A 9,820-nucleotide genomic window follows, 5' to 3' on the forward strand; every position below is an offset into this window, starting at 1 on the left:
GCTCACTTCTCTGAGCCTCAGCCTCGTCTGTAAGGAGGGGTGGTGCTTCCCCCTTAACTGTGGAAAGTGGGGGAAGACATTGTTAGTGAGGCAGTGTAGGACGGTGCCCTCGAGGACAGCAGGACTATCTGAATTCAGATGCACTTGGATTCCGGGTGTGGTGGTGCACGCCTTTAATCCCAGCACTCGGGAGGCAGAGGCAGGAGGATCGCTGTGGGTTCGAGGCCAGCCTGAGATTACATAGAGAATTCCAGGTCAGCCTGGGCCAGAGTGACATCCTACCTGGGGGGAGAGGAGGTGGTTGGGGTTTTTTTGTTGTTGTTATTTTTATTATTACTTTACTTATTTATTTATTTAAATCCCTGAGCCAGGGCTAGGGCAGGAACCCCTCAGGCTGTTAAAAGATGGAGCAATTGTTCCACCCTTGGCATATGTGAAGGCCGGGTGAAAGGAGAGGCAGGGCAGGAGGAAAGACCAAAGCTCTGGGTCATTATCTAGAACTTTTCTTCCATGCCAGAGCTCTCCAGGGAAACAGAAATTTCTGGACTCTCACTGCTGAGTTCCGAGCATTCCAGAGGGCTCAGAGGGCAGGAAGTCTGTCATCGCCTGACCCAGCACTAACATGAGCCAGAGACAGGCCTGCCAGGGAGGTGATGGCCCTCCCACTTTGGCCGCCATCCTGGCCCTGCCCTGGGCTCACTGTCCAGAGCCCTTCCCAGCCCTGTCCCATCCCCAGAGCCTGTCCTCAGTAAGGGCAGCTCTTAAGAGCCACTGGGATTGTGAGTCCCTTGGCTGGACAGCGATGGCATCTCTGCACATGGAATGGTGCCTCCCACATGTGTGTCTTCCCAGCCTTTCCAGCTCAAGGGTGCTGATGTTCAGGTGCTGGGGCCAAGGACCAGCCGCCATCTGTGGCTGTTACACAATCTGCTCCCCAGTTCTTCCTGGCTGTTGGGCAAATTGCACACCCTGTACCTTTCTCTCGGTGAGTGGCAGTGGTCCAGGCCAGGGAGGTGACACTTAAGTCTGTCGTATGGAGTGACTTAGTTTCCCATTCTTCTCCATCTCAGCTCTGTCTTGGTCCCAATTAACCTAAGCACCCCTTGAGGATGGTGACTAGGTCCTGCAACCCTGGGCTCCCTCCAGGCTGGCGTGCTGAGGGAGCAACACAGAGCTGTGCTCCTGGGTCATCTGTGGGGCCCTTGATACGTGTGTGCCAGGTTCCCTGAGTCTGTCACAAAGAGCTCTGGCCACACGGGAATGGGAGGTACCCAGCTTCTGTACCACTCTGCTCTACTTGGTCCAACGGACTCTGATCAAAGCTCTGTCAAAGGCTCCTGTGGGGTTCCTAACCTTTCTCGGTGCAGGTCAAGTGCACCACAGTCAGCAGTGGGGGAAAAAGGGCCAGGAGCATGAAGGCTCCTCCAGCCTCACCCCTCAGCTTCTTGGGTCTTAACTTTTAACTTGAGAATTTACATACTTCCTTTTTTTGTTTGTTTGTTTGTTTGTTTTTGTTTTTCAAGGTAGGGACTGTAGGGTCTTACTCTAGCCCAGGCTGACCTAGAATTACTCTCAGGCTGGTCTCTAACTCATAGGGATCATCCTACCTTAGCCCCCTGAGTGCTGGTATTAAAGGCATGGCCACCACACCAGCTACAAGGTTTTATTTTATTTATTTATTTTGTTTTTCAAAAAAAATTTTTTATTTTTATTTATTTGAGAGAGAGAAAAAAAGCATCAAGAGGGAGAGAGAATGGGCACGCCAGGGGCTCCAGCCACTGCAAACGAACTCCAGAAGCTTTTAAAATATTTTTTCTTTCTTTCTTCCTGTTTTTGTTTTTGTTTTTCAACGTAGGGTTTCACTCTAGTTCAGGCTGACCTGGAATTCACTATGTAGTCTCAGGGTGGCCTCAACCTCTTGGCTGGGATTAAAGGTGTGTACCACCATGCCTGGCTAAAAAGAATTATTGTTATTATTATTTTTTTGGTTTTCTGAGGTAGGGTCTCATGCTAGCTCAGGCTGACCTGGAATTCACTATGTAGTCTCCAAGGTGGCCTCAAACTCTTGGCGATTCTCCTACCTCTGTCCTTCTGTCTCCTGAGTGCTGGGATTAAAAGTGTGCACCAACACGCCCAGCCCAAGAATTTTTTTTAAGTGTTCAGAATGTTCACTGTTTATTTTTACTTATTTATTTGAGAGCAACAGACAGAAAGAGAAAGAGCCAGATAGAGAGAGAGAATGGACACACCAGGGCCTCCAGCCACTGCAAACGAACTCCAGATGTGTGTGCCCCCTTGTGCATCTGGCTAATGTGGGTCCTGGGGAACCGAGCCTCGAACCAGAGTCCTTAGGCTTCGCAGGCAAGCGCTTAACCACTAAGCCATCTTACCAGCCCCTGTTTTGTTTTTTTAAGGTAGGGTCTTGCTCTATCCCAAACTGACCTGGAATTCACTATGTAGTATCAGGCTGGCCCTGAACTCTCTGCAATCCTCCTAGTTCAGCCTCCTGAGTGCTGGTATTAAAAGTATGTGCCACTGTGCCTGGTTACAAGGTTTTATGTTTATTTATTTATTTAGTTGGGTTTTTTGAGGTAGGGTCTCACTCTATTCCAGGCTGACCTGGAATTCACTATGCAGTCTCAGGGTGGCCTTGAACTCACGGAACTCTTGTCAATCCTCCTACCTCTGCCTCCCAAATGCTTATTGTATTTATGTATTTGAGAAACAGAAAGATAGAATGAGTATGGGGATGCCAGGGACTCCGGTTACTGCAATAAGTGCTCCAGACACAGGTACCGTTTTATGCGTATGGCTTTAGTGGGTATGAGGAATTGAACCTGGGCCAGCAGGCTTTGCAAGCAACTGCCTTTAACCACTGAGCCATCATCCCAGCCCCAGGTTTTGAAATGCCTAGAGGCTATTTTAAGACAGGTGGGGAGGTGGGGACTAAGGCGGGGCCGTTTCTGAGCTCTTCCGGTGCCGGACGCCCGTGCTGCTTCTGCCCCAACCGTGTGTTAGTGAGGCAGGCGCTTTAGTTACTTGCAGTGTTCAGAGGAGGCGAGAAGTGACGGCAGCCGTCCCATGACACACACCTGGGCCGCGACAGACTCATACTCATGACTCACACCCAAGTCCAGCTGCCTGCCTGCCCACCATCGTGATCACCATAGGCAGGCTCGGGGAGACCCAGCGCTGGTTTCAGGACCCACTTTTTGTTGTTGTTGTTGTTTGTTTATTTTCAGGGCTAAAAAAATAACTTTATTGAGGGCAAGAGGATGCAAACAATATAAAAATCAAGCTTACTTGTCACTTAACTGTTTTTCTCTCTCTCTGCTTGTCAAATTGGAGTTGATGTTATCGGAGTGTCGGATCTGCTCATGAAATCTTTATACAGGGAAAAGCTATGCAGCAGATCCCTCAGCGATCCTGTGGAGGACCGTGAGGGGGGACAGGACTGCTCGATTCTCTCTTTCCCTTCTGCTTCATATGTACTAGAAAATAGTCCTTGCACAGCACCTGGGAGGCAGAGGTAGGAGGATCGCCGTGAGTTCAAGGCCACCCTGAGACTACAGAGTTAATTCCAGGTCAGCCTGGATCAGAGTGAGACCCTACCTAAAAAGAAAAAGAAAAGAAAATAGTCCTTGCATGCAGTGAGGAGGCCTGCCGCCAGTGCCGGGAAGCTCTGGAGGCCTCACTTTGCCTTTTCGGCATGGGTCCAGGTCCTTCACTATTTTGTCCACAGCCAGAGGGTTCCTTTGACTCCCCCAAAACTCAGAGAGCTCCCTTTTCACGAGGATGCTCAGGTCCTCCTCTGTAAAGCAGTCTTTGTCCCCAGCAAACTGGGCAATGTGAGCAGCCTGGTCATTGTGGCATGTTCCATTTGTGATGGTGTTTTGAAACCTGGGCCAGAGGGGTGGGAGGTGCCTCAGGGCAGGTGAGCTGGGCACAGGAGCCTATTTTATGTTTTTTTGAAGAAGGGTCTCACTCTAGCCCAGGCTAACCTGTAATTCACTATGTAGTCTCATGGTGGCTTCAAACTCAGTGATCCTCCAACTTTTGCCTTCCAAGTGCTGGGATTAAAGGCATGCACCCTCACATCTGGCTGTTTTTTTTGTTTGTTTGTTTGTTTGTTTGTTTTTTACCTCAACTAGCTTTTTAAAAAGATTGTTAGGGCTGGACGGATGGCTTAGCAGTTAAGGCGTTTGCCTGCAGAGCCAAAGAACCCAGGTTCAATTCCCTAGGACCCACGTAAGGCCAGATGCACAAGGGGGCGCATGCATCTGGAGTTCCTTTGCAGTGGCTGGAGGACCTGGTGCACCCATTCTCCCTCTCCCCCCACTCTTTCTCTGTCAAATAAATAAATAAAAATAAAATATTTTTAAAATAAAAAAGATTGTTATTTATTTATGTGCAAGCAGAGATAGATAGAAGAGAGACAGATGATGAGAGAATGGGCACACCAGGGCCTCTAGCCACTACTAACAAACTCCAGCTGCATGCACCACTTTGTGCATCTGGCCTTACATGGGTCCTGGGGAATTGAACCTGGGTTGTTAGGCTTTGCAGGTAAGCGCCTTAACCGCTGAGCCATCTCTCCAGCCCTGTTTGCTTGATTTTTCTTTGTTTGTTTTTGAGACAGGGCCTCATTCAGTAGCCTAAGCTGGCCTCCAGCTGAAGATCCTCCTGCCTCAGCCTTTCAAGTGCTGGGCCTGTGCACCTCTGACTTCATAGCTCACTGTGACTCACCCTGTGGCAGGGGTTAATATGTGAGCCTATTCTCTGTGCTTAACCAGAGACACCCAGCTGAGCTGGGGAGGGAGCATGGTGAGCCTGGGACAGCAACAGGAAGTGAGTCAGCCATGCACGGCTGAGCTCGGGGCACCTGAGTGGGCAGAAAAAGCAGAGGGCGGCCTGCAGGATGTGGCAACAGTGTTGTAGCCACTGTCCTAGTGTGTTCACTGAAACTGTGAGGGAGGGTCACCATCTTCACCTTCAGAGCCACTGGGGCTCAGGAGGCTCTGTTAGGATTATCATTATTATTATTATTATTTTGGTTTTTTGAGGTAGGGTCTCACTCTAGCTCAGGCTGACCTGGAATTCACTATGGAGTCTCAGAGTGGCTTCGAACTCACAGCGATCCTCCAACCTCTGCCTCCCAAGTGCTGGGATGAGAGGGTGTGCCACCACGCCTGGCTGCGGGTAGGATTATTCTAGCTTCAGGTGACAGAAAAAATCCTGCTGGAAGGAGTGACAGAGACAAGTAAACCAGAGTTCTAGATTAGGAGGCTATAATTTTATTCTAAAAAGAAAAAAATACCCTGAAGTGGTGGTGCACGCCTTGAATCCCAGCACTCAGGGAGGCAGAGATAGGATCGCCGTGAGCTCGAGGCTACCTTGAGACTACATAGTGACTTCCAGGTCGGCCTGGACCAGAGTGAGACCCTACGTCAAACAAACTAAAAGGCCAGGCATGGTAGTGCACGTCTTCAGCCCCAGCACTCGGGCGGCTGAGGCAGGTGGATCACCATGAATTGGAGGCCACCCTGAGACTATAGAGTGAATCCCAAGTCAGCCTGGGATAGAGACCCTACCTCAAAAAAAATTATAATAATAAGGGCTGGAGACACGACTTAGCAGTTAAGGCACTTGCTTGCAAAGCCTAATTAATCCCCCAGGACCCGTGTAAGTCTGATGCTTAAGGTGGCACAAGTGTCTGGAGTTTGTTTGCACTGTCTGGAGGCGCTGGTGTGTCCATTCTCTGTATCAATCTGCCTATCCCTCTCTCTCTCTCTCAAATAAATAAATAAAATATTTCAGTTAAGTGCTTGCCTGTGAAGCCTAAGGACCCGGGTTCGAGGCTCGGTTCCCCAGGACCCACGTTAGCCAGATGCACAAGGGGGGGCACGCATCTGGAGTTCATTTGCAGTGGCTGGAGGCCCTGGTGTGCCCATTCTCTCTCTCTCTCTGGCTCTTTCTCTTTCTGTCTGTAAAAATAACAGTGAACATTCCGAACTCTTAAAAAAAAATTCTTGGGCTGGGCGTGTTGGTGCACACTTTTAATCCCAGCACTCAGGAGACAGAGGGACAGAGGTAGGAGAATCGCCAAGAGTTTGAGGCCACCTTGGAGACTACATAGTGAATTCCAGGTCAGCCTGAGCTAGCATGAGACCCTACCTCAGAAAACCAAAAAAATAATAATAACAATAATTCTTTTTAGCCAGGCATGGTGGCGCACACCTTTAATCCCAGCCAAGAGGTCGAGGCCACCCTGAGACTACATAGTGAATTCCAGGTCAGCCTGAACTAGAGTGAAACCCTACGTTGAAAAACAAAAACAAAAACAGGAAGAAAGAAAGAAAAAATATTTTAAAAGCTGGGAGTTGTGGATGAGACTCCCCTAGAGAGGAAAAAATCTCTTTTTCTTTTTTTGGTTTTTTGAGGTAGGGTCTCACTCTAGCCCAGGCTGACCTAGAATTCACTCTGTATTCTCAGAGTGGCCTCAAACTCACGGCGATCCTCCTACCTGCCTCCCAAGTGCTAGAATTAAAGGCATGTGTCACCATGCCCAGCTAGGAAAAAATCTTTTTAAGACAGGGTCTCATGTACTCCAGTCTGGCCTTGAACTCACGATGCCCAAGGATGACTTTGAATTCCTGATCTTCCTGCCTCTATCTCCCCAGTAAGAGAAGGCATGTGGCATCACTCTCCACTTACGCAGTGCTGGGGGTCACACTCAGGGCCTAGACAAGCACTATAGGAACTGAGCTACACCTCTAGCCCCAGATTCGGGAACTATTCCATATATATGGAATATACATATATGTGTCTACATACATATACATATTTATAGTTCTTGTTTTATTTTGCTTGTTTTTCAAGGTAGGGTCTTACTCTACTCCAAGCTGACCTGGAATTCACTATGTAGTCTCAGGGTGGCCTCGAACTCATGGCAATCCTCCCACATCTGCCTCCTGAGTGCTGGGATTAAAGGCATGCGCCACCATTCCCAGCTGTCTCTTCTTCTTCTCCTTCTTCTCCTTCTTCTCCTTCTTCTCCTTCTCCTCCTTCTCCTCCTCCTCCTCCTTCTTCTTCTTTTTAAGGTTTTTGCCTTTGAAACAGAGTGGACTCACAGGGTGGTCATCCTAGTGTCCTCGACTCACTATGTAGACTAGGCTGGCCTTGAACTCTTGGTAATCTGCCTTTTACTTGAGTGCTGGGTATAGGCATCAACCACCTGGCTCATAGGAACTTCAAGACTCGTGCGGGCTCACTCTTCATGTTTGTTGATCTCTCTCTCTCTCTCTTTCTCTCTCCTTCTCGCTTTCACTGACTACACTCGCTATGGTGGCATTGGGGCCCACAGGCCAAGGATGACACCCAGAGGCAAATTGGGAGTCTTCCTTATCTCCCTTGTCACACTCGTGTGTGTGTGTGTGTGTTGGGAGGCACACAAAAGCCATGGCGAATGTGCAGAGGTCAGAGGACAAGTTCGAGTGTCAATCCTCACCTTCTGCGTGGTTGGAGCAGGATCTCTTGTCCACTAAATTCCCCAGACCAGCAGGCCTGTGAGTCCCTAGGCCAGTCCTCATGTCCGACTCCTCGTCTCTAGAAGAGCTGCTGAGGTTGTAGACGTGGGGTAAGTGCTTCATCCACCGCGCCGCCTCCCCGGCTCCCCGCAGCCTCGTCACCACTTTTAAGAGTGAAGAAATGAAGCCGGCCGTGGTGGCGCACGTCTTTAATCCCAGCACTTGGGAGGCAGATGGAGGAGGATCACGGTGAGTTTGAGACCACTCTGAGACTCCATAGTGAATTCTAAAAAAGACATACAACCAAAAAAAGAAATGTCACGTGAAGTAGGCCCATGGGGGAATGGGTCTCCTGAGACCAGGGAAGCAGAGAGTAGACAATACCAAGGTTCTGTTCCCAAGGAGAAAGAGTCGACTCAGAAGTGATGTGATCAAGGCCTCCCATCTGCTGAGAGATGTGGCTGAGCTCTAAGGAGCACAGACAAGTTTGCCCATTATCCTTATGACATCTTTTTCTTTTCAAGGTAGGGTCTACACTCTAGCCCAGGCTGACCTGAAATTCACTAGGTAGTCTCAGAGTGGCTTCGAACTCACGGCGATCCTCCTATTTCTGCCTCCCACGTGCTGGGATTAAAGGCATGTGCCATCACACCCAGCTTCCTTCTGACATCTTAATTAACCTCATTCCATAAAGGAGAAAGCTGAGGCTCCCATCATGGCCTCCAGAATTCTCCTTCCCGAGACCCATTGTTCCTCAGAAATGTCTCCTTCCAGTCACCTGTGAGGTGAGGTGAGGTGCTCCTCTCAACCGCCCCCATTCTACAGAGGGAGAAACAGAGGCACGGAAACAGAAGCTTGCCTAAGGTGGTTCAGCTGAACTATTTGAACCCTGCTTGGTATTCCAGGATCCCAGTATGCCTTGGGGTCAAGCTGGAGGTCCAGGGAACGAGTGTAAGGGCAGGTGAGCACCCCAGGCCAAGTTGGGAGTGTGAGCAAAGAGAGGGAAAGGCTGATGGGAGGCCCTGTGGCTTGGAGTAGAGATGTGGCCAGGCCAGCTGGCAGGCTGAGCCAGCCTGCAACATGAGCCCAGAGCCATCATTGCCCACCCACCTGGCCTCTCGAGTTCCAAGTCTCCTGCCCAGTCCCCTGCAGAAGTTTTGACAGACCACAGACACTCCCAGGACAGCTCAGCAAGCCACAGAGACTTCCACTCAGGGGCATCTCAGGGAGTTCTGGGCCTAATGCCTTACTTTCCAGACAGGGAAACTGAGGCCAATTACGCATCAAGGACTTTTAAAAAATATTTTTATTTGTTTTCAAGAAAAGAGAGAGAGAGAAGAAGAAAGACAGAAAGAGCACACCAGAGCCTCCAGCCATGGCAAATGAACTCCAGACACCTGTGCCACTTTGTGCATCTGGCTTTACGTGGTCCTTAAGCTTTGCAGGCAAGTGCCTTAACTCTGAGCCATCTCTCCAGCTTGCATCAGAATATCAAGGAGTTTTAAAAATATTTTATTTATTTATTATTTGAGGGGAGGGGACAAGGAGAGAGAGAATGGGTGCAACAGGGCCTCTAGCCACTGCAAACAAACTCCAGACACATGTGCCACCTTGTGCATCTGGCCTATCTAGGTACTGGGGAATTGAACCTAGGCCCTTAGGTTTCCCAGGCAAGCACCTTAACTGCTAAGCCATGTCTTAACTCTGCATCAAGGTTTTGTTTTGTTTGTTTGTTTTGTTTTTTTCAAGGTAGGGTCTCACTCTAGCTCAGGCTGACCTGAAATTCATTATGTATTCTCAGGGTGGTCTCGAACTCACAGCAATCCTCCTACCTCTGCCTCAGAATGCTGATATTAAAGGTATGCTCCACCACGCCTGGCAAGGATTTTGTTCTTTTCTGTTTTCTTCGCTGCCTAGCAAAACGCTCCATGCACAGTTGGTTGATTCCATGAACCAATGCCTGCTTTTCGGAGCACTTCACGTATACAATTGGATCCAGCAGGCTCAGGTGACAGAAAGGCGGCTGTCAGAACACAGCCTCATCTCCAACCTCTCATGGCAAATGGAAAACCAGCCAATGGGAACAGTGGCACAGTCAAGGATAGGCATGGGTGGCACATGCCTATGATTCCAGCACTTGAAAGGCAGAAGCAGGAGGATCAGGAGTTCCTTGGCTACAAAGAGAATAGCAAACCAGTTTGGGCTTCATATTTTGTCTCAAGAAAAAAAAAAAATAGCCAGGGCATGGTGGTGCATACCTTTGATCCCAGCACTCGAGGTAGGAGGATCGCCTT

At 49.3% G+C, this 9,820-nt stretch overlaps 1 pseudogene; it reads right to left on the minus strand.

Annotated features, from left to right (window-relative positions):
• Positions 1–3,417: 3,417 nt before the first annotated feature.
• On the minus strand, positions 3,418–7,649 carry LOC101598079 (annotated as a pseudogene).
• Positions 7,650–9,820: the final 2,171 nt, after the last annotated feature.

Source organism: Jaculus jaculus, chromosome 5, assembly GCF_020740685.1.
Source record: "Jaculus jaculus isolate mJacJac1 chromosome 5, mJacJac1.mat.Y.cur, whole genome shotgun sequence".
NCBI classification, from domain to species: Eukaryota; Metazoa; Chordata; class Mammalia; order Rodentia; family Dipodidae; genus Jaculus; species Jaculus jaculus.